Consider the following 24,739-nt stretch of genomic DNA (forward strand, 5'->3'; position numbering starts at 1 on the left):
GTAAGTTTGTAAATGTATTCAGAGAGGGAATCTCTACTAAACTTTGGCTTTTCCCTAACTAGAGAGGTTGTGGGTATTAATTAACTTATTCCAGTGAACCCACCCAGAAACTCCCTCCAACAGACTGTGGGTGCAAAGTTGCTTACATAGATAGCCTCTCATACTGTGGAAAGAATGTTAATGCCTTTTATCAGGGTAGGAATTTACCACACCTTATTCTAGGGTTCAGAAATAGGATTTTGCCCTCACAAATGCAGTTATCTGCACACTTAAGGTGACATTTGGTATACAAATAGCTTTCGGAATACAGCCTGTGTTTTACTCATTATGCTTTGAATCAATGCTGTATATTACCATGGTCATGTCAAACCTGGATAAAACTAGTATGATTGCAGAACAGACGGATAAGAAAAATCAATGATAAGCCTGTACTTTCTTTGATTAACTTTGCTTGCCTCCGTTATTGCCAACTCATGTAGCTAAATGTGACAAGTTCCAAAACTAATTTAATAAGAGTAGAGTTGTTCATACCCTGCATAGTGGGTGTCTCTTCTCATGCTCCTTATATACTTAAGGGTTTGTATTCTGTTAGTAGATTTTTATTAAAAATGCAGCTATCATTCACCGGTGGGACGAAGGGTGTCTTTTGAATAGTGTCATGGAATATCAGAATGCGATCCTTTTCGCCGTGTGATCAAAAGGCAGCATGAACCCTACAATCCCCCAAAGCCACGTGGCCACCACTACTGCTAGAACTTTGACCCCCCCCCAATGATCCCAAGACAAGGGGATCAGTTACAAACAAAATCTAAGAAGTAACCTAAAATAAAAAAGAACAATACAGGTACGCATTCGTCACATGTGGAGAAGCAAATACACTAATTGCCAATTTGTCGTGGAATACTCCTGCACTTTTCCAATAATGCTAATCACTACCAGACAGCACCTACTACCAAAGGTGTTGCTGTATATTCAGAGAGTGATTTGTGGTCTGTGTTGACTCTACTGTGCTGAATAACAGTCCAGAACTTGGATAATAATTGCAGTATTTCAAATTTAGATGCACTGCTAAATCAATAGACTTTTGTTACCGAAATGCATTCACCTGTCATGAGTTACTTGGTTAACACCCCTCTCAAGTAAGCCTGTGTGAGATCACCTTGGATGTTCTCCACAGGACTTCAATGAGGGTCGTAGTTCTGCACGAGTTGTGTTCTTTCACACCTACATTTCACAACATACCAATTCAAGTAATTGTACTTCACGCCGAGAGCGCTCTTTATCCATTACGCAAAACAGAATGAGTTTAATGTCTGCAGTCTGAGGAATCTTCACTGGGTAGATCATCAGCTTTGAGTATCCTGTCCATTTAGTTTCAGACAGTTTAATTAGTTAGACATACATTGATACCAAATTAGACTCAGCCTCAGCCACTGCAGCCCTGGTAATTTGAATGCAGCACCAGCTTCATGAGGACCAGCAACGACCCCTCGAGCCTCATTGTTAGACTTGGCCCTTTTTGCAGTGTTATCCCAAAACTTTTTGCTTTTTCCTCCTATTTTTTCCTGACCCGTTGTTGGTTTTAGAACTCTGGGCACTTTACCACTGCTAATCTGTGCTTAAGTGCATGTGCTCGCTGTGTAAATTGTGAACATGATTTGTTATCCATGATTTGAATATTTGACTTACAGGTCAGTCCCTAATAAAGTGCACGAAGTGTGCCAGGGCTGGTAAATAAAATGCTAATAGTGGGCCTGCAGCACTGATTGTGCCACCCACATGAGTAGCTCTGAAAAGGTAACTCAGACCTGCCACTGTAGTGTCAATGCGATGTTGGTAACTGCCTTGTCGACTTAGCAAGTGCACCCACTTGTCAGGCCCTAACCTCCCCTTTTCTTAGATATAGGACACCTCTATGGTAGCCCAAGGTCCCACGCCCCAGGCAGGGTGCAGCGTATGCGAAAGGTAGCACATGTACTGATGTGTATAACATGTCCAGATAGTGAAATACTGCAAATTTTGTTTTTCACTATTGAAAGGCGATCTTGCCCCATAGGACAAAATGGAGAATACATTTTACAAGCACATCTTCCAATAGAGATGAGATAGAAAAATAAAGTTTAGGCTCTCTGAACTCAGAATTTAATAATACATCTTTTAATAAAGATGGTTTTTAAATTGTGTGTTTGAAAATGGCACTTTTAGAAAGTAGGTATTTCCTTGTTTAACCATTCTGTGTGCCTCTGCCTGTTTTGTATTGACTGTCTGGTTTTTGGAGTGACAGAGGCTGGGGAGGTTTATTCTCTCAGACAGCCACCGGGAGGTGGGGGCGGTTTGATGTGTTCCCTGCCTGTCCTGAATGAGGCAGGGCTGGGCTGAATAGACCTGGGCTGAATTCAGAGTAGGGGGAGGAGTTCTCACTAGCACCTTAATAGGCCTGGTCTGCATTGAGAGTGGTGGGAGGAGATTTCCCTTACACCTGAATAGGGCCGGTCTGCCTTGCACAATGCGATCTCCCCCTCCTGCCACGCAGATGCACCAGAGGGACAAAACTGGTTTGGACGGGGCTCAGACACTGTTGCACAAAGAGAAGAACAAATACATTTTGGGGTATAAGTATCCAACCTAAAACCCCTGAACTTTAGACTACTTCTGGAATCAAGAGGAACCATTTCCAAGGAGAAAAGCCGGAGAAGCTGAGGAGAAGTACTGCCCTTGCTGTGTGTCTGGGGTTGGCCTGCAGTTGCTGCCAAGGAAAGGAGAAGGACTTTTCTGTGTGCTGTGTCCCCTGCTTGAGGAAATAAAGATAAATAAGAAATAAGATAGCGATTTAAAGGGTGCCAGGGGTGTCCAAAGGACACCCTGTAGCACCCCTTAAATGCAAATTTAAACAGGTGTTGCGCACACACATGTCCAAATTTGAAAATGGATGATGAATTGCATTTAAGGAATCTCAAATAGAGATTCCTTAAATGTAATTCCTCGCAAATTTGCGAATTCGCTATTACCGATTTTTGCATTTGGGATGATGAATCCCAAATGCAAAAATTGCGCTCGCAAAGGGCCAGATTCTGAGCATCTGGCCCTTTGCGAGCGCTATTCACCTTCATGAATCTGGCTGTTAGTTGCTAAAAGCTTTTGAAAGTAATTTTCCTTGATACTTGTATGATGGATTTTTGTCGTTTTGGTCTTGTTAAGTTTAGATAAAGATACTTTATTTTTTTAAACCGGCGTGGTGTCCTTTTGTCGTGTTATCACTGTGTTACTGTGAGTGTTAGTACACATACTTTACACATTGCCTTTGGGATAGGCCTGTCTGCCAGTGCCACACTACTAAGGGGTGAGCAACGGTTATCTAAAGTGTGTATCCCCCTTACCCTGACTATAAGCAAGGGTCCCTAATTGGTCAAAGGTAGCTACCTCTGCCAACTAGAGACCCCCATTTCTAACACTCATCCTGTGACATCTCCGGAAGGAAGCAAAAAAGCAAATCCGTGAAAACAAGGAGAAAAAACACTGTAATGACTGGTAGCATAATATTTAGTCCGAATTAGAGAAGATGTCAAAATTATCTGACAACTCACACAAGGACTCCTAACCCATGCCTTCTTCTGTTGTTCTAGATACCACATCTAATTTGTTAGATTATACCTAATGATGAATCTAATTTGAATCATAAGGCTCAATTCACCAACTGCATTTTGTAATACATGAAGTAGTACTACAGGAGTACTGCTCACATACTACAAAATGTTATTCGCTAACCTACTTTCATAAACCACTGCCACGCCTGTCTTGTCTGTGATGAGAAATCAGCCATCTATGGGTAGATATGTATTTTGGTAGTAAATGTGAAAGGGACCAAGGGAAGTGACTGGAAAATGGAAAGTACTCCTAAGTGAGTGGGGTCTAGGGAGGGTAAGGAGAGTTTTAGTGACAGACATGCAAATACAAACACCCACCCACAAAAGTGTGAACCCATTTTATACTTGCAAACTATATTTCTAAAGTTACTAAAGCCGAAATGCTCCGAGTATAGTAGTAAATGTACTCCAGCTCAGCTTTTGAGGAAGTGTAGCACCACACATGGTCAATCACAGGTTCTGCAATTCCCATATAAAATAATGGAGGAAGCCATTTAATATTATCAATTTGAGGGGCGTGGCTAGCCGGGCTGCGAGATGGCCACCTTCTGAGCGAGCTCCGCCGGCCATGGCTTAATATCCTGAATTAATCCTTTCATCAGCGGCATCTGTGACTTCGGTGAGGTCCCCTGAAACCCTGTGACCCTGCTGGCCGGGACTACTGCCTCGCGACCATCCTGAGGCTCTGTTCTGGCGCTGCGGCGGCCTTGCGGAGCTCCCATCGGGTTGCGGCCCTTGCCTGTGGCCAGACCGGACGACTCCGCCCCCGGCTGTGGTGTGGAAATCGAGCCCGTGGACCTGAGGCCTGGAGCTTTACCGACGCTGAAGACCGGCGGACTGTACCGGAGGCCCGGTGGACCCTGCGAAGAGTGCCATAGACGTCGGGCTGTGCCCGCTGCTGGTGACCTGTGCCTCCCGCCCTGACTGAGCCATTTGCGGAGGTGTCGCAGTGGGACCGTCGAGGCGGCCCTGGGCGCCATCTTCTTGTGTCCGGCGGTGCCCCGGGTGCGGGCGGTGGCCCGGAGGTGCCGTTGCCGCTGCCGTGAGGGGAAAGGTATGTGGTTGCCCCCGCACTCCCTGTGGTGCTCGTTGCGACCCTCCTCCCCCCCCATCCGCCGTGACCCCCCGGAGGCGCTACGCTGCTCTCCTACACCGATCTCCTGGTGGGCTGTGGTGGCGGTGCGGGTGCTTATGAGCTCTGGGTCTCTGTGCCCACTCATTCCGCCTACGGCGCACTGCCTATCATGGAGGCCCGGCCCTGGGGTGTCCATGCCGAGGCCCTGCCTGCGCCACGGCCGATGCCTGTCGAGTCCACTATCACACTGGACAGCTGCGGGGGAGTCGCGGGCGCCATTCTCCTACACCGGACCCATCTGCCGTTCCCTTGGCGTGTTCTACCGCCGCGGGCCCGTCCCTGGCGCTCCTGAGCGGCGCGGGTCTGGAACCGGCCGTGACTGCGCTGCTACCCTGCCTACATTAATTTGCTGCTGCACTGTGTAGTTACCGGGGTGGCTGAGAGCACACTGGTGAGTGAAACCTTGGCTGGTCCTGCGCTCTTGGCTGCGTGCTGCCCCCTCCTACCGCATCATGGGGAAAAATGACGCCAGACAATCCAAGATCTCCTTCGATAACTCCAGACCTGCCAGGTCTAAAGACGCACAGGGTGCGGATGGAGGGGCGGCTGAGGGCCCGGAGGGTGGCGCTGACCGCTAGGAGGATCTCAAAATCTTAATGCTGAATGTGCGTTCTAGCTTACGAAACATAGACGCGAAGCTGGACGCGCTCACTACCCAGATGGACCAGGTCAGAAAGCAGGTCTCCACCCATGAAACTAGGCTAGATGGGCTCGAGAACAGACACACTGAGGGCGTGGAGTTTCAACGCGAGACGAAGGAACAACTACTCCAAATGGACAAGATGCTGATGATTATAAGGGCGAAGAATGATGATTTGGAGGCACGTTCTCGAAGGAACAACCTCAGATTCACTGGAATTCTGGAGACGACCAACACGGGCAAGATGGAGGACTATGTCACTAACCTACTCCACACACTGTTTGATCCGAGCCTTTCCCCGGTCTTTGTGGTGGAACGTGCCCACAGAGCACTGGGCCCGAAACCGCCGGTTGGTGGTACGCCAAGGCCCATTCTGGCAAAACTCCTGAACTATCAGGACAGAGACTTAATTCTGAAGATGGCGCGCGAGAAAGGTCAAATCACCCACGACGGTAATAGACTTTCATTCTACCCGGACTTTACGCCTTTAGTGCAGGCAGCAAGGAAGGAGTTCATGCCCGCCAAACGTCTGTTGCAACAGGCGCAGATTCCCTATGCGCTCATATATCCCTCCAAGCTCAGGGTAACTCACGAGGGATCGGCGCACTTCTTTACAGACGCTAAGTCTGCTCTTAAATTTGCTAAGCATGTTTGTGGCGCCAAGAAAAGAACTGCACGTGGGCGCCGTGACCAAGACGAAGATCAGCTAAGTGATAATTACTAAAACTATTTTCTGCCTCACTTATGTGCATTGCTATATGTTACTGCTGTGGTCTAGTTGCGTTTCTGTCTATGCACGCCTTTATGCCCCTGGGTGGTGATTTGCTCCGCTGGGTGCGGGGTAGTTATACAGGGCCGGTGGGTCTTGCGGCTTAAGGGTCAACTTCAGCTAACTATTTTCTGTATGATGCCTGCTTCGGGGGGCTAGCTGGAGCCGCTGGTGCTGACGACTTTCACCCCATGGCCACCCTGTGCAAACAGGGGTGTATGCCTGGGGATCCTCGCCCACCAGGGTTTTTTTTCCCAATGTTCAAATGGTTCCAGGGTATATTGCTCAACCTGTTTGGGGGGTTGGAGCGGGCAGGGGGTTGGAGTGGTTTAGTTGGGGTTTGTTGTGCCATCAGTCATTGTGCCGGAATATCTGGCTTCACACACTTCACAGGTCATCAGTTTCTACACAGGGCGACTGCAATGTGGATTTGTTGGGGAAATCATGGGTATGTCTAGAGATGTTGTCAGATTATTAACTTTGAACATACAGGGGTTGAATGACAATCGAAAAGCTAGACTGATGCATGCACAATTAATACGACACAAGATTGATATATGTTTCCTACAGGAAACCCACCTTAATTCCTCGCCTCCAGCCAGACTTCGAAATGGTAGATGGGGATCTGTCTACTCTGCTATCTACTCTAATTATGCCAGAGGTGTGGCGATCCTGATACGCCGTGGGTTGGATTGGAGGGAATGCTCTGTCCTTGGACTCGGAGAGCAGATATGTAATTGTTAATGGAAGATTGTATGACAGATCTGTGGTGCTGGTTAATGTTTATGGTCCGAACTCAGATGTGCCTGAATTTCAGAAGGGTATGGGCGCAGATTGGTCAGATTGATTGTCCTACTGTTATCTGGGGGGTGATTTCAACGTTGTACTAAATGACGATTTAGATAGGAAGGGCTCTTCGAGACAACTACACCCTCTTGCTTGCCAGGCCCTTAAGGATATCATGGCGGAGGGCTACCTGTCCGACATTTGGAGGCTTAGACACCCGGAGGATAGAGAGGGCACCTGTATCTCTAGATACCACGCTGCCTGGTCTAGACAGGATTTCTGGGTGATATCCACGGAGGTGGCCACCTGGACGGTAGATGCTCGTCACCTTGCCCGATCACTGTCAGACCATGCACCGTGCCTTCTTGAACTGACCCCACCCAACTTCCCCACACGTGCCTTTAGTTGGAGGCTCCCTCCCCACGCCCTATTGGTTGGTGCCTTCAAGGAGGACATTAGGAAGGACATTTTGGAATACTTCTCACTGAACTCTGGCTCGGTGTCCACTGAATCTGCATTGTGGGAGGCTTTCAAGGTGGTCATTCGGGGGCAATGCATTGCTAGAGAGGCTGGCATTCTAAAAGCTATCAGGGGTACTTTGAGTGCTCTGTAGGGGCAGTTGGTGGCTCTGGACCGTGCTTTCTGCACTGAGCCTAGCCCTGCAATTGCAGCCGAGATGAAAGAGAAGCTGCTGACCTTTGATGAGGAGGCCCAGTGTGAATTGAAATTTTTAGGTAAACAGGCGGAGGCCCGTCGATTCGGAGAGGGTGACAGACCGAACCGCACTCTGGCAGGCCTACTTAGAAAATCGCCCACAGCCCTGTTTATTCACACTATACGGTGGTCCGACGGCACTACCATCATAGGCAAGGGCGAGATACTGCAGGAATTCAAATATTTCTATTCCCACCTCTACACTACCACCCAGCCCGAGATCCCAGAGCATTTCTACGACTTCCTTGACTCTATAGCGCTAGTGTGGTTTAACGACACACACACGGCAAATATATGGACATCCCAGTTACGGTCGAAGATATCCAAAAAACAATTCAAAGTCTCCCGCTTAACAAAGCCCCTGGGCCAGACGGCCTCACCACTGCCTTTTACAAGGCATACTCGGAGGAGCTGGCACCGAGACTGCATGCAGTCTATGCTGAATCTCTAGAATCGGGCATTTTACCGGCATCTATGAGAGAGGCACTTATTATGACGCTTCTGAAACCGGACAAGGATGAGGCCTCGCTAGACTCTTATAGACCCTTATCTTTAAAAAACTTTGACATCAAAATTTATGCCAAAATTGCAGCTGACCGGCTGCAGCCCCTTCTCCCGATAGTGGCGTTGCCAGATCAGTCGGGCTTCATACCCGGCAGGTCTACTGCGCATAACCTACGGACGCCCTTTTCGGTGCTTTATTATCTCCACCCTACGGTGCAGGCCGCCGCTGTATTCCTTGACGCCACAAAGGCTTTTGACACCCTAGAGTGGCCGTACCTCTTTCGCATCTTGAAGCGTATGGGCTTCAGCCCTATTTTTCTTGCCCAGATACAACTCTTATACACCGGCCCGCTGGCTAGGGTGAGAGTCAACGGTATGATCTCCGAGACGTTTTCGGTTACCCGTGGCACGAGGCAAGGCTGTCCCCTGTCCCCTCTACTGTTCGCTATCGCGAGGGAGCCACTTGCAGCCCGTATTAGACAGCACCACACTGCGAGGGGGATTGGTTTCAGTTCTCGCAGCTTGCTGATATCCATCTATGCTGACGACGTAACACTGTATGTACTTAACCCCTCGATCAATCTGGACCCCTTGCTGAGAGAATTCGTTAAATTTGGTGGATTATCTGGCATAGCCATAAATTGGACGAAGTCGGTCGTGTTCCCTCTGACTGACGGCACATCTGAGGTGCGATCTGAATTTCCATTGCGCTGGTCAGCAGATGAGATCAAATACTTAGGGATTTGGTTCAGCTGCAATTTGCTGGACATCTGGTCTCTGAACTTCGGGCGCGCTGTCGACTGGCTAGAGAGCAAAGTTGCGATTTGGTCTAGTTTGCCGCTCTCCCTTGCAGGACGGATTGCCCTAACTAAGATGGTTATTCTCTACCTCTTTAACAATATGCCGATCCCGCTCACCAGTCATTTCTTCACTTGCCTTCGTTCCCATTTGACCTCGTTGGTGTGGGCTGGTGCCACTGTGTCAGGGAGGGCTGGGAGCTCCTGATATGCACCTCTATGCACTCTGCTCGCAGGCCCAGTTTCTACACCTCTGGGTGCATCCGTCGCCCTATCAGCCACACGTTGCGATAGAGCAGGATTAATTGTCTCCCACTCCCCTGGCGGTTGCACTCTACCAGAAACACGTTCACCCCTCATCGGATATCGACTCTGCCAACACTTTGCGCTGGGCTTGGCGGGAGTTACAGAAACGTGCCAAGCTCCCTCTTCTATATGCGCCCGCTGTTCCATTGAAGGGTAACCCGATGCTGGCCTGCCTTGAGACTCTGGGTGGCGACATAGTGCTTGGTGGCGCCCGTCTCCACACCTTTGCTGACCTGTACCCAGATGGGGTATTTCGGGACCTCCCTGCTCTTGAGGACGGGGGGGGTGGCCCCGTTTCAGGAGAGGTTTCTGTATCACCAGTTGAAACTGGCTTGTCGCTCCCTTTGGGAGGATTTCCCTGAAGCGCCTCCCACACTTAATGCTTTACAAAATATTCTAGCCCGCGCATCTCCCAAAAACTGGTGACATGCCTATATAACGAAATGCAGGCCCAGACCCCGGTGGTGCAGCCTCGGTCTATGGCAAACTGGAATGCCGAGCTGGACCCCCCTCTTACGGAGGAACAATGGTCGTTCTGTTGCAAGCAGTTAACGGCGCTTTCACCCAATTACAGATTACGCCTCATTCATTTCAAATTCTTGCACCACTACTACTGCACTCCGGTCAGCCTTCACCGCATGCGCCTACGTGAGGGCGCAAGATGTTGGAGATGCGGTCATGATAACGCTAGTTTCTTACATGTTGCATGGCTCTGCCCTAAGCTCATTGACTTCTGGCAAGAGATATTTGTTTGCGTGAACCAGATAGTTGGTAGAACTGACGAGCCGTCCCCACATCTGGGCCTACTGGGGTTAGTAAATGAAACTTTGCCTAATAGGAGGAAACTGCACGCTTTGCTCTTTCTGTACGCTAGAAGACAGATTGCACTCAAATGGGGGAGACGCAGGCTGCCCAAGATCTCGGACTGGCTCTCTGATGTTACTTATTGCCATACCCAACTGAGTGTCTACTGGGAGACTATGCCCGCTGCCTCTAGACCTCGAGACATTTAGGAGCCCTTCATAAAGTGGGCGGAGTCCAGGGCGACCTCCCCCGCCCCAGAGGCTGGATCTTCGGCACAAGATGATAGGGTGGAACGGCCCCCTTAGACTGCTGTTACTTTTGGCTAACATGATGTCTCCTGAATTGGGTCTATTCTCCCCCCCTGACACGGGATCATGGACTGAGCACCTTCCCGAACCTAGCCTCCGATACCTCCTCGACTAAAGGTGACCCCTGTGTGTTCGCACCCATGGTGCTTCCCTGTACAGTTTCAACATTTTTTGACTATATATAGACGCTGCGTGCTCTTTATACGCTATTTGTGTTAGATACTGCTTGACTCCATGTCTTCTAATGCTGATGTATATGCACTGACTTATGATAAGTTACTTGTTTTTCGTTTAACTGTTTCTTTTAATCCTAAGGGATCGTTGATTTCCCTTCTATTTTTGGGTATTTACAACATAGGATGGTCCCAAATCATACTAAATGTATTTTGTGTGCTTTACATTCCTTATTATTTAGGGCCCTTTAACTCTTGGCAGGTCTCATACCACATACTTGTTAATTCAGCGAGAATGGGCTGCATAGCTCCTTAGTTTTCGTCAGCAACTGCCTGCCTTCACGTAATCCTGCCGTTTACTTCATCATTTGTTATTTTAAGTGCCGTCTGTATAACTGATGTTGCTTTATTATTACCCTATACTATTCGCGGCCGGCCCTTTGTGGTTGTAGGCGGCTTGCTGTGTATAAACACCACCCTATTTGCCTTCTCAACTGCTGTTACATGTTGAATTTGCATCGCTGCCGGCCACTGTGTGGTTGTAGGCACCAAGCTGTGTCCATGGTCGTTACCCACAATAAAAACTTTCAACAAAAAAAATAAATATTATCAATTTGTCATAGTTATAAATAAGTTATTTCAGTTTTACTAAGGTAGTGGAGACATGTAAGTCTGCATTTACTCAAAATCCAAATTCACAAACAGTGGAAACATATGGACTTACACTTAAGCACAAGAATATATTTACACATGATCTACATGTGTACATTTATGATTGCGAATTGGGCCCCCACATTGTTTTTTCCTTACCTCTGCAAATTGTAAGATGCAATATACCCTAAGTGAAGTTGCTATTATAAAATGTGAATTCTTTTATTATTACTTTTAACATTTTTGGAGTTGTTTCGTTAAAACAGTTTGTTGCGTTAAATATATTACTTCATTATAAAATAAAACAATGGAAAATTGACATAAAAATAAGTATACATGTTATTTTGAATCAGCCCAAGTAAAATATAGACTTGGGAAGTCATGTCATATTTGTGATCTTCACCTTATTGTAATCATTTGTGGATGCAATATTCACCATTTTTCATTCGTGTTTAAATTTGATGTACTAACACGTGGAGCTTCTAGACTGCCACTTAGATCGCACTGGGCTTTCATAGCCACCTAAGTATTGGGTAAAGATTTTCTGCCTTTGGAACACGCCATGGAACTTCAACTGAGAGGCAATATTTAAATAGTTGGTTGTGCTCAGTGACGGTTCGATATTCACCGGTGTCAATATGTCTCAATTTTTAGAAGGATAACCTTGATAGGGTGAACTGTTAATACTGCATCTATGCTGCAGATCTTTCTATTCATAACTGATTAGAGCATTACTTTAGTATTGTGACCCTTCTTCATGCTAGTTAATATTATAAGGAATCAGTCATAAGGATTCTTTAGCTTTAACCTACCATTCTCTCTACCAGCCTTGAAGAAGGTTGAGACAAAACATGTTGGCTCTGCTGCTGAAGAGAAATAAAATAAATCTCTATAAAGATAGCAGGAACTTATAAAGGACTACCGTTATACACCTGGTGTCTGCTCTTGTTCTATAGTTAACCTAACCTGAGACCACAGTACTAATGCTTTAAAATTGGACTGGAATGTCATGTTAATATATGTATTATTCATGTACTATTGAACAATATTAAAATAACATGGACCTTGCCCTTTTCACAGCACTTATTTGTAGTGATGTGCAGCAGTGGGAAATTACATTTCTTCTCAAAATACATTCTCGCATATGACTTTTAGTTTTTTGTTTAATGTGTATTTTTTTAATTAAATTAGATCAAGATTGCTATAACAATCTGGAACACACTTAATCAGATTGAGAATAGTTATAGAAGGTAATTTCATTTTGTAACATTTTGTGTCCGGCATTACGCTTTCAAAGACAAATCTGTTATTCCAATTTTTTTCACATGCTGTTCCACGCAAATTCTTTTTTAGAAGTAGAGTATACATTTTCTGGAAGATATCTTCAAAAATTACCATAGGCAATCCAGAGGATGAACCAAATTACATTGTTTTAACACTTGCCGTGCTTCACACTAGGAGAATGGTTTGATGTATAATATGCCACCGCAACACTACCACAAATGACATGAATTTAAACATGTCATACAGTGCTGGCGGAGAAGCCACAGATAGAGCGGACATGTAGACTCGACTAACGGTTCCTCTATTTTAAGAGGGTGTATGAGTTTTGGAAGCAGTCACTGTAATGCAACTTGCATTTCTTGACAGTAAACTTAGAAAGGAGAATGACTGTTCAGTAAAATTGTATTAATTTATAGAGCTATTTTATTGTTTTTGGTTGTTAGTAGAGGTTGAGGTTAATCACTACGCCTGTCCTGAGAGGTATAGTAAATGACTTTCACCCTTTCATAGAAAGAGAAAGAACTCCAATGTTAGATTCTCTGATTTAAATTGTCAACCTCAGGATTATAAAATCTAACTAATCCAAGTCTTCACTCTTCTACTAATTTAACATTTCTGCACAACCCAATTGTATTGTTGCATCATTAGTGATAGCGTTCCACAAATATAAGCACACCAGCGGTTAGATTATATGTTTGCTACCTTTACGAGGAACATTATCACAATAAGAAGGGGAAATATGCAAATTCCAGTGGAATTTATGAATCCTGATCTTTTGCTTACAGTAGTCCCCATACCTCTTAAACTGGTCAGTGGCTAAAATTTAACATAATTCTCCTTTCACCATTTCCTGTCAGAGGATATAGTGCTCTTGTTCTGTAAATCATCAGGAGCAATGTAAAAGTCACTCCAAATATTATGCTTTCGCGTTGCATGGGAATTAAAATGTCTTCCATGCGTAGTAAAGCTTATGCGTTGTGAAGGTTCAATGGGTGATCTCAGAAGCGTAGACGATTTACCACTATTATTTCCGATCCATTGACTATTGCTTTTGCTGTTTCCAATATGCCTTTATTGCCAGTAAGTCTGCTCTGCTTTGTGACTTTTTCATATTAATGAATGGTCAACATTTATAATTTGTGTTGCTCTGTCCCAAACCATATCTTTCTTCCCCTTCGTTGACTGAGTCTCATTTATAAATACAATGTCTGGGTGCTAATGTGTTAGTGGTGCTACAGTTGTTGCTTGATGGGTTATTTGTTCCATTTGTTCCATTAACCTACATTTACCATTGTGGGTGTGAAGTAAATGTGTCAGTGTGAGTGATGGGTGTTGTTTTAAAGGCAAGAAATCAAATGCCATTTAATTCTTGATGTTTTCTGTGTAGTGGTCATTATGTTGATCTAGGATCGATTATTAAGCCACTTGACTTCCTGTCGAATTAATAGGCTCTCTGGACCAAACTTCTATTTCTGCTAAACAATTTTATGTAGATCACTTCTCACATTAAAACTCATATTGACAATCTATAACTATGCAGTCAAATCTATACTGGTTAAATACTTCTATATGGTTCAGTGAACTTCTATTTACATCTGTTTATAGACAGTCAATATAAGTACTATTAAAACCAGTAATGATAATAAAATATTAAAATACTATTGTCAGGGCCAAATATCTTAGGCTGGAACAATTGGGCGCTTATAATAAATGCCTCTGAAGCAGAGGCCGATTAGCTGTTCCTAAAAATATTAAAGGTTTGTGAGAAAATGTCACTGTTGGAGTGATCACCCCCATTTTGTGCTGTCCAGTGCCAAGTGCATGTGCTCTGATTCCTAAAAACATGTAACAATTGCAAATTCCTGGTTCACATATTGAACTCGCCTGTCAGGTCATGGTATATGGTGTAGAGACTCAGGACATGAAATGGAAAGTTAAATGTAATTTATAAACTGCAGCACTCATTGTTCCATCCACTAATGTGACGAGCAAACATGGGGCCAGGCCTAAAAATATAGCCTGACTGCTTGAGTTTAAACCTGCAGTCTGACCTGATATTAAAGTCGCCCCTAAGTAGGCATTGCAGCCCACACTGTCGAATAATTGGGGGCTGATTTAGAGTCTGACAGAGAGGGTATTCCTCATTTAGAGATTGGCAGACCTTCAGTATGTCGACGGCAGATATACTCTGCCTACCGACGTAAACCTCTGCCAGCCCAACAGATTAATAGTCATCGGAGGTTTTCCCATTTGTCCATCCATTTGTGCTATTTAGAGTGGGCGGACAAATGGCAAGTTTTCATTGTCCATCACCACAATGTACAACCTGGTGGTAAGAGGCAGGGAAAACTGCATAATGACCCCTACGCCATTTGAGAAAACTCCCCTGATGGGGAGGTCATCACTTTCTTTATTTTCAAAAACAAAATCCTGCATAGAAATTCTTTTTTAAAAAATAAAAAGAGGAAAGTTTGACATACGGGGCTCAAACTTCCATCAAACTTTCAATGTATTTACAAGAATCTCCATGACAGTGCTTCCTGTAAATGCAAGATAGGCCCAATGGGCAGGCAGAATTTTCTAACCATGTTGGGCGAAGTAACCTAGTCTTGACAGGAGGAAAGTACTCATTTATGGTGACTGTACATAACACGGCCAACAAGCTATAAATCAGGCCCTTGGTATTTGAAAGTGGGACATATACAAATGTAATGTTGGCATGTCCTTCCATTGACAAGCACCCAAAAGGTATTTTAATTGTGAAGGCTATGAGTGTCCAATCGGAAAACTAGAGTGAAGATAAATCTACACATTTTGCTTTCTCAGGTTTTGAGCAAGCTTGAGAAATGGTTCAGTGATTATTTTTAAAATGTGTATATTTATTACAAATCTGATTCAATAGGAAGTTTCTGATAAATATTTAGGAAAAGTAGCAGTTTTAAAGTTACCTTTTCCCTGCCTGATGCTCCTGAAGGCTAATTTGTATTGGCCTGCCAGCATCTGTACCTGCCAGTGCTTGACCTTAATGTATTTCTTTGTCTTCGTATATGGGGACTGTCCTCCAGGCTGATAAACGTGTGTTGGCCTCACCAAACTAGGCTAGAAACCCATATCTCATTGGTGCTTGGGTGCAATCATGGGACTACTTGATTTTCTGGAACCGACATACCACTCCACCGCAAAGTCAGCCCAGATAGTATTTGCCCTGCCTGGAGTGCTCCCTAGATCCAATCTGCAGTTCCGGTGCAAAGCCTATAGACAAACCTTTGGGGTGGAAAATAATGGATCTCCCTTCTACCAAGAAATAAAAATGAAAAATAAGTTTATAAAGTGCTCGAATGCCATGGCGTCTTGGCACTGAAAGTGGTGAGACAGTGTTGCTCTGCAAGTTCATGTAGCTTATTTAGGAGGGAACAGCCAGGATTGAAGTAGTTTCCTAAAATAATGCAAGTTAGGTTGCAGCCTCATAACAGTTGGCATCTTGTTCCACAGAGTGGCTGCAAGGTAGGAGAAGCTCCTACTGCCCCATCTAGCGCTGCAAAATTTGGGAATTTGAACAAGACCCACGTTAGTTAATCTTTGGTTCCTCATAGGCGAGTACCTTAGGAACAATTTTTTAATATCCGCAACTTTGCCACCATATACCTTGTGGACCTGACAGGGGGCCTTAAACTCCACTTATTGCTGAATGGGGAGCCAATGTAATGCTCTTATTCCAGCTGAGGTAGAATGGTCTTTGGGGATATTTAAAAGCAAGCGAGCGGCTACAATTTGTAAAGACTGTAATTTTGACAACTGAGCTTTGTCAATGCACACAAAAAGTGTTACAGTAGTCGAATCTAGACAGAATATGAGCTACCACCACCGTTCTCCTGAGTTCCTGAGGAATAAAAAGGAAAATCTTACTTAGGCTCTTTAGTAAGAAAAAACAGGAGTACGTAAGGCGGTTTATATGGCCTGCAAAATTTAATTGATTGTCCAAGATGATTCCTAGATTCCAGACCTTAGATGTTGGACAGGGACACTCACCCGCCTCTTTTGGCCACCAGGTTTGGTTCCACACGGAAGGGCCCTTACCAAATTCCATCACCTCAGTTTTCTCTGTATTATTCTTAAGAAAGTTTTGACTCATCCAGCTCATGAATTCGGTCGGACAGGAATGGAAGATAACAGCAGTGGCTTCTGGAGTTTTTGATACGGATATAATAAGTTTGGAATTATGGGCATGGGAGACCAAGGTTAAACCATGCTCTCTCATGATTCTAGCCAGAGGAGTGACATCGATTTTGAAGAGGGTGGGTGATAGGACTGAGCCCAGTGGCACCCCGCAAGGAAGATGAAGTGTCCGAATTCAAATGGTCCCAGACTATGCTCTGCTCTCTACAGGCAAGGAAGGAGGTGAGGAGGGTCAGTGCCATTCCCCCAATCCCAAGAGCCTTCAGCCGCCGCCCCAACACCGCGTGATTCACGTTGTCAAATGCTGCCGAGAGATCTAAGAGGATGAGGATGGCCTGGCCTCTCCTGTCAACCTGTTTGCGAATGCCTTCTGTAGCCATTATCAATGCCGACTCGGTAGAGTGGCAAGTTCGAAAGCCATGCTGACTAGAATCTAACAAATTATTAGATTCGAGGCATTGAGTTAATTCCATATTGATCAATTTTTCCAAAATGTTGAAAGCTAATGGCAAGCAAGAGATTGGTCTGTAGTTTTTCACCTCAGTCAGGTCCAGGGCAGGTTTTTTAAGTATCAGCCTGATACAAGTATTTTTTCCAGGCACGTGGAAAGATCGCCAATTTCACTACTTTATTAAGAAGGGGAGTTAAATAGGTGCCTATTGTTTCTGAAACTAGATGTAAAATGGTAGGGGGACAAGGATCATTGGGTGAACCTGATTAGTAGTTAGGAGGTGATTCACCTTCTCCTGAGAGAAGCTTAGAAAGCTTGTAACCTGGCACTGAGAGATATTCTCCTCCACAGGTGACTTATTAGATGTAGTTGTAGTACCTACTATAAGGAGGAGATCACCATAAATAACTTGCACCTTTGTTTGAGAAAACTAGCCAACTTATTACAGAAGGCTTGGTCAGGCCTAAACTGATTAGACTGTTGCGGCTTAGATAGAGCTTGAACTGATTTAAAAAAGCTGCTTAGAGGAGTTTTTAGCTTCCCCAACTTTTGCCGTAAAGTAGTCCTGTTTGGCCCCTATAATAGCCTCCTTTTTTGCTCCAAACCTAAGTTATAAGCTCGTTTGTGCTCCTTACTATAATCGGATCTCCATATTCATTCTGTTCTCCTGCAGTTAGATTTGATGCTTTTAAGGCCTGGTCCATACCATGGAGATGTCGCCTGATGTCTTCTGGGTCTAGAGATTTTTTCTGGAGCTTCCCGATTTACCACTGGTCTAATCCAGTCCTCAAATTGGGAAACCGCTTCATTGTTACCAATGACCGGTACTGGCGGCCAGATGTCAAGAGCTAGTTGTAGCTCATTTACCCTTATTTTATGCCAGGGTAGGGTTTTCACCACAGAGGGTCTATTTAACGTGAGGTAATTGGGGTTAATGTGTTTAACTTTAAAATATACAGCCTAATGGTCAGTCCAGGGTAATAGGGAGATTTTGACCAGAGCAATATCAGGATTATTAGTGACAATGCCATCAAGTGTATGGCCGGCCAAGTGGGTCCACTCCCACACAATTTGTGTAAGGCCATAGGCAGCCAGGTTGTCAAGTAGCCTCATGGAATCATAATAGTTGTTACGTTCTAGGTCAAAATTAAAATCTCCCAAAATGGTAAGAGTGGTGGACTCTAAACAGGGTTCAAGAAGAGTCTGTAGAGCCTGAGTAAAGAGCGTTCTAGGTCCGGTTGGACGGTATAACAATAGTCCATGAAAGATGGAGATATTGTTGATTTTAAAGGTAAATAACGTAGGTTCCACCAGAATCTGTTTAATGGCTTCAACTCGAACCTTCAACTGGGAGCGATGTATTATTGCAATACTTCCACCTCTATTCTCTAGCCTGTCCGGACTCATCACTGAGTAGCCTGCCGGAAGAGGAATATGCCAGTCCGGCACTAGATAGAACAGCAGACACCGCTGAGGACTACCCATGAGGCTGTATGATGTAGTATCTACCCCCAAAAAATGCCAGTGTGGGGCTCCGCTTGATTCTAACTCCCAAAATTTCCACAGTGGTTTTACTCATGGTCTCCCAGTACCTGTTGATCGAGGTACAGGTGGCAAACATGTGTTCATTATTTGCTTCAAGATGGCTGCATCTTGGGGTCGGGTACTGCACAAACCTTGCAATCCTTTGGGGGTCCAAAATATTCTATTTTGGGTGAAATAATGGTTCCTTTTTAAAGCAGCCTGCTTAAACGACTAATACAGCACGTTTAAGGATACTTGCCACAGATGTAATAACTCAGAACCTGGGATAATCTCCTCCCAAGCCACATATGGAGCCTCCAGTTTTCTTTTGTCCTCTTCCAAGAGCTTCCAATGCCATATGGAAACCTTTGTTCATGGGCCTCAAATCTTGCAGGAGTGACTCAACTTCCCAGATCCACCGATCTCCTAATCGGCACTTGAATATCAAGAGGAGAGCTGCAAGTATTTCAGTCTTGATAGTGAACCCCCATTCCTAGACGTAAGTGCTTCCTAAGGTAATAGACCCTGCACTGTGAACAGTCCCCCTCCAGGTTGTTATGACATTTCTTAAGGGGGTAACCCATCCAGCAAACACTCTGGGGTACCTGGGGAGTCCAAACTGGTGAGAATTTTGAATAGAAGCCAATACCCAGAGTCTTCCGGACTCTGTACCAAAGGATGAATGCAGCCTTTAAAACTTCCAGTCAAACTTTTTTTTTAAACTTCAGGGCCCTGAACATATAAAGGAAACCTATATGTCCCAGCTCTGTGATCATTTCTGTGAAGATCTTACTCCAGTTTGAGCTATCTGGAGTCCCATGGAGCATCATACAGATCTTAAACTGGAAAGCCATACAATAAGAACTCAAGTCTGGTAAAGCCAGGCCTCCTTTTTTCAATCTTTGCCTCATTTGTTTCTAGGAGAGCCTGGCTCCACCAGTAGCCCAGACAAAATTTTGTATTTTTCCCAATATTTTTGCTATAGCTTTTCTGGGAAACATAAATGAGATACAGTTGAAAAGATATGTCAACTTGGAGTATTGACATTTTAATCAAGTTCACTTGATCATAAATATTCAGTTGCAAATTCCTCCTCTTAGTAAGCAGCAGATCAATCTCCTTTACCACCTCCCTAGATTGTGTATGGACTGCCTCCAATGCATGGACTCTGGAGATACTCATGTATTTGATCTCAGTCTTAACCTCCCCATTCCAATTAGCAATCAGTGTTTCAACACATAACCTCAGACTTGGCGGTTTTCACAGAGTATCCTGATAAAGTCCTGCACTCCTCAGCTAGCATTTCTACCCTAGGGATAGTCTGGGCAGGATCTGATGTGCATGTTATAAGGTCATCAGCATCGAGCGCTATCTTTTTCCTGTAGTGCTGCGAAGAAAAGGGGAATACCTGTTGATACCTTCTGAGTAACTGGGTAAGTGGTTCGATATAGATGTCAAACAGAAGGGGAGAAAGAGGGCAACCCTGCCTCATGCCGCTAGACATCCCAAAACTCCTAGTCAAGAAACCATTAAATATAATTCAGGCAGATGAGGTTCCATATATTCTCTGGAGAGTCAAGATAAAACACAGGCTGGAACCTAATGCTGCCAAGACCTCCTATAGATAAGCCCAGCATTCGCAGTGAAAGGCTTGGCAGCATCTATTGTAGCCACTATCAAAGGGATCGAATAGGTAGTGTCTAGGTTGGGGGAGTGAGTTCTTGGATCTGGTGTTTAAGGACAAAACACTTCTGATCGGGGTGGATTAATTAAGGAGCTAGTTTGGACATTCTACTGGCCAGAATGCTGGAAAAAACTTTATTGTCGGCATTTAGTAGAGAAATTGTCCGATATGAATCTGCCCTTTTAAGATCCTTAACAGTTTTTAAGAATAACACTAACGTGTCTTCCCCCTGATTAATCTGGGTCTGAGTGTTCTCCATATAAATAGAGTTAACCATTTTTCCCTAGACAGGTACAACCACTTCTTCAATAGCTTCTAAAGCTCAGGGGCAATGGCATCTGGGCCCGCCGCCTTCCCATTCTTAGCATGTTTCAGGTGCTTCCAAATTTCTGTCCGAGTGACCTGTGCATCAAGGGACTTCTTTCCCAACATTGTGAGTCCAGGAAGACCCCTGTCCCTCAACCATTCCCTGAGCCTATCAAGGTCTGGATAGACCTACTCTGTATATATCGCTGAGAAAAGGAAACGCCCAGGTGTTCTTGCATTTCTCCTCCATTTTTTGGAGATGTTCCCCAGCCCAAATGAATAATCATCTCCTTGTTGTTCCTAGACCTCTCTGATCTTGTCTTCCATGCCAAGAGTGATCCTGATCATTCCTCATACTCAAAAAGATTTAGACACTTGGCCTGTCACTTCTCCCTGCACTTATTATCCATCTTGATTTTAAAATGTTGCTGTGCCTCTTATAACCTCTTCACTGCTTGATCCCTGCCCAAAGGAGAGTTTTGCTCCTGCAGGGAACCCTCCAATATTCCTATTTCATATTCCAGAGAGATAAACTCCATCCTCTCTGATTGATTCTTAACCCCTTCGAGGCTAATGACGAGCTGGCCTCGTCATGGCGCTTACCTGCCGTGCGCGGATGACAAGGCCAGCTCGTCATGAAATAAAGGAAAACAATAAAACTCAGCGCAGGACGGGAAAACGCCTAGCAGCCAAGTGGTTAAAGTATGCTGGACTTCGCAAGACTCCACGTATGAAGGCTTTAGAAGTATCCCAGACTAGCAGGGGAAGCAGATCCTAAGTTATTAATAACAAAATCACCACTAGTTATTTTAAGAGCCAATCCAACTTCTATATCCAAGCTAAGGGCATGATTGACCACCCGCCTAGAATTCTGCCCATATCCAGGACACTGACACAGCAAAGTCACAGCTAAATGATTGGAGATATGCCCTGGCAAGTGCTTGACCTCTTTAACCTTATCTGCTATTGCACTTTCCTCAAACAAATAGTCGAGCCTTGAGAAATGACCATATTTCTTGCTGTGGAGTGTATATCCCCTTGTCTAATCCATTTGGTGGCACCACACATTCACCAACCCCAAGTCCTGTAGCATACCTCTTAGAGCCTGCCTAGTCTTAGGTGTATAGATGCAATCTCTACTGGTAGATTGATTGAGACTGATATCTAACAGAGTGTTGAAATTGCCCCACACAGCACCATCGGTAGTGAAGACTCCACCAGGCTCCATTCCAGGGTGGAAAGGTGGGAAAGCTCATCAGTATTCTGGCCATAAAAGCCTGTACATATGAATTCATAATCGGAACATCTCATACTTGCCAAGATCCATCTACCTGAGCTATCTTTTTTTTAGCACAGCAACTCTGCCGTCAAAAGAATTGTAACTCTTTTGCAATGCTTGATACAAGCCTAGAAAATTCAGTCCATCTATATTTAGAAGAGTGGGCTCTACTCTGCTGTTAAATTGGACCCCTGCAGGATCATAACATGGGCCTTACTCTCTTCAAGATACCGAAGCACACATCTCTGCCTCCCATTAGACCGAAGGCCATTAACATTCCAAGTTAAAAAGCAAATCTCTTTGCCTGCCCCCATTTAATTTCTAAGCATCTTCACCCCTTATTCCTATAGTATAATTTGTTTTGGAATACGTGATTAGAAAAATAGCAGCTTGATGGTCTTGAGGACATTTATTTTTGTTGTTCCTCCTACCCCCACTGCTCCCCACCCAGTTCCCTCTCACAGATCCCACCCTGGGGAACCCTCCCACTACTGGTTATTATTTTGAATGCCTACGATCATCCCCTGGAAGGGAATGTTATGAACAAAAACTATAAGCTAGCCCACAGCATGCACCCCCCTCACCACACCCAGACCCTACATGAAGCCTGACCTCAATAAGAAAAACCTCAGGAAGTGACACCATCCCTGAACTCCTTCCCCAAAGACATGACCTCGTCTGCTCTTAATCAAAGTGTTGAAGGGGCCCCTGAGGGGGCTATGGGAAGATGGTACCAGGATACAGACTCTCCTCACATTTCTTCAGATGCGATTAGTACGGGTGTACTTAGTTAAGTAACCAGTCCAGCTATCAATGGCCCTACCCAGCACGTCCCACAGATCATTACCAGGAGCAGGTTTGAGGTTTGTCTCCCATAGAGAGGTCCCCAGCAGGTGGGTGAGCTCTGCCAGAAGGATCAGCAGGAGAGAATTGCCACTTTAGGGCACTTAGAAGGATGAGATGGTTGGGGTACAGGCAGAGAAGTCACTGGCAGCTACTCTACTGGGGCTTAAAGCGGAGATCAAGAGTAGGCTAGAGGTATCCAAGTTTAACCAGTTGAGGATTCAAGCTTCTTGCCTAGCCTTTCCTAGAAATTGGATGAGGTAGCAGTGCGGACTGGAGCACTGGAGGAAGAGATTGTCTTGGTCAAACAAGATATATACAGAAGAATGCAACTGGAATCAGCCGATTGACCAATAAAAATCAAGGTCTGAGGGGTGATTTAGAGAGGATCAAGAATCCTTCTCGGAAGAATAAACCCCAGGTCCTAAATGTCCCGTAGGCTGAGGAAGGTAGTGGCATGAAGACCTTTATCATAGCACTATTATGGGACACAGTTCTCAAAGATATGCCTGATAATAATCTCGGACAGGAGATCGAGAGAGAACAGCGGGATACAACTGAAAGGAATCTGAAGCATCAAAACCCAGGAAGATCCTGGTACAGTTTCTTTCATATGCAGTAAAAGAGGCCATCTTCGATATTGCTTTGAAGTGTGGGTCTCACCGCCAAAGGTTCTTCCTTCAGTCTCCAGTCTGATGTGTGTAAGGCTACAGCCCAGCATCAGTGGAAGCTCATAAGAATGGAAAAACTCCACAAACTGGGGGCCAAGGCATAACTAACATTACCGGCGATGCTACGCATTATGTGGAACAATCAGATGTCGAATTATCGTACCTTGGATGATATGGACTCACTGATTGACTCCATCAAAAGGGGCTTGGCCTTAATGTGGTGGGAAAACTGCACCCAGAGCAAGATCTTGATTTAGGCCTGTTGGACAGGATGGCCTGGGTATGAGGTACGTGACACCTGTCAGCCCTGGAATTAAAACTGGGAGGATTCAGGACATTAATTTACTTCACAGGCACAGTGGTGAGGCCTGCCCAGCTACAGTTTATTGTAAGGGGAAGCCTTGGAGGGCAAATCCCTTTGATCCCAGGACACACCACAGTCAGCCTAGCAATATCCCAGTGTAAAGAGAGCTTGCCCCCATACTAGTTTGATGTAGCGAATTACTGGGCATGCTCGCACTTGTACTCAAGAGTAAAAGGACTACAAGGGTCAGTTGGCAGACCTAGTATGTGGCTACTGGGACACAACAAGTTGCAAGAGGCCTTTTTCCTGACATGCCAAGCTGATCAGTAGCAACTGCAATTGAAGTTGATTCTCTTGTGGCCTCTGCTGAAGTGAATCCTCGCCCTGAGGACCCAGGGGCTTCAGAAGTTACCAAGAGGTGCTGTTCCAGAAACTCTGAAAAGTTTTCTGAAACATTTTGGATTTTCAAGACCTCCGGGCATCAGCAGAACTTCACGGCAAAGGCATCGGATTCTGATTTTGTCAGATACCAGTTCAGTCCTGCCTTACTGGAGGGGCTTGAACTTCTTTAAAAAAAAGCCTATGTCCGAAAGTAGAAATCTTGACCAGTAAAGGTGAGAAAAGTATCAGCCTGACGCAAGGACTTCATCTGCCATGAAATTTTTATTTTATTACGCTTATGACTTTTCCCATCCAAATCAACGGTTTAAGTGGGCTTTCATCTAGTGGGTCTCTGGCTTTGAAATGACTGTGACATATAGAGACTACAATTTTGCCCTACTGAAGGATTTTGACTTCCATTTCAGAGACTGAGTGTAAAATGTTTGACCTGGACAACACTGCTTCATGTGTTTGATCTGCATGCCATAGTGGTTGGCCTGAAAGCACATCAACCACAGATAGTGACTATTGATTGATGATTTACTTTTTCTTCTGTCTTTTTGCCGTGCATTTTAAAAATGCACATCTTTGGTTCCCCTTATTGA

At 44.9% G+C, this 24,739-nt stretch overlaps 1 protein-coding gene across 1 annotated transcript in view; it reads left to right on the plus strand.

Annotated features, from left to right (window-relative positions):
* LYPLAL1 (lysophospholipase like 1) overlaps window positions 1–24,739 on the plus strand; it is a 196,756-nt gene that overhangs the window by 164,623 nt on the left and 7,394 nt on the right. The gene's annotated exons all lie outside the window — the stretch shown is intronic.

Source organism: Lissotriton vulgaris, chromosome 6, assembly GCF_964263255.1.
Source record: "Lissotriton vulgaris chromosome 6, aLisVul1.2, whole genome shotgun sequence".
Taxonomy (NCBI): domain Eukaryota; kingdom Metazoa; phylum Chordata; class Amphibia; order Caudata; family Salamandridae; genus Lissotriton; species Lissotriton vulgaris.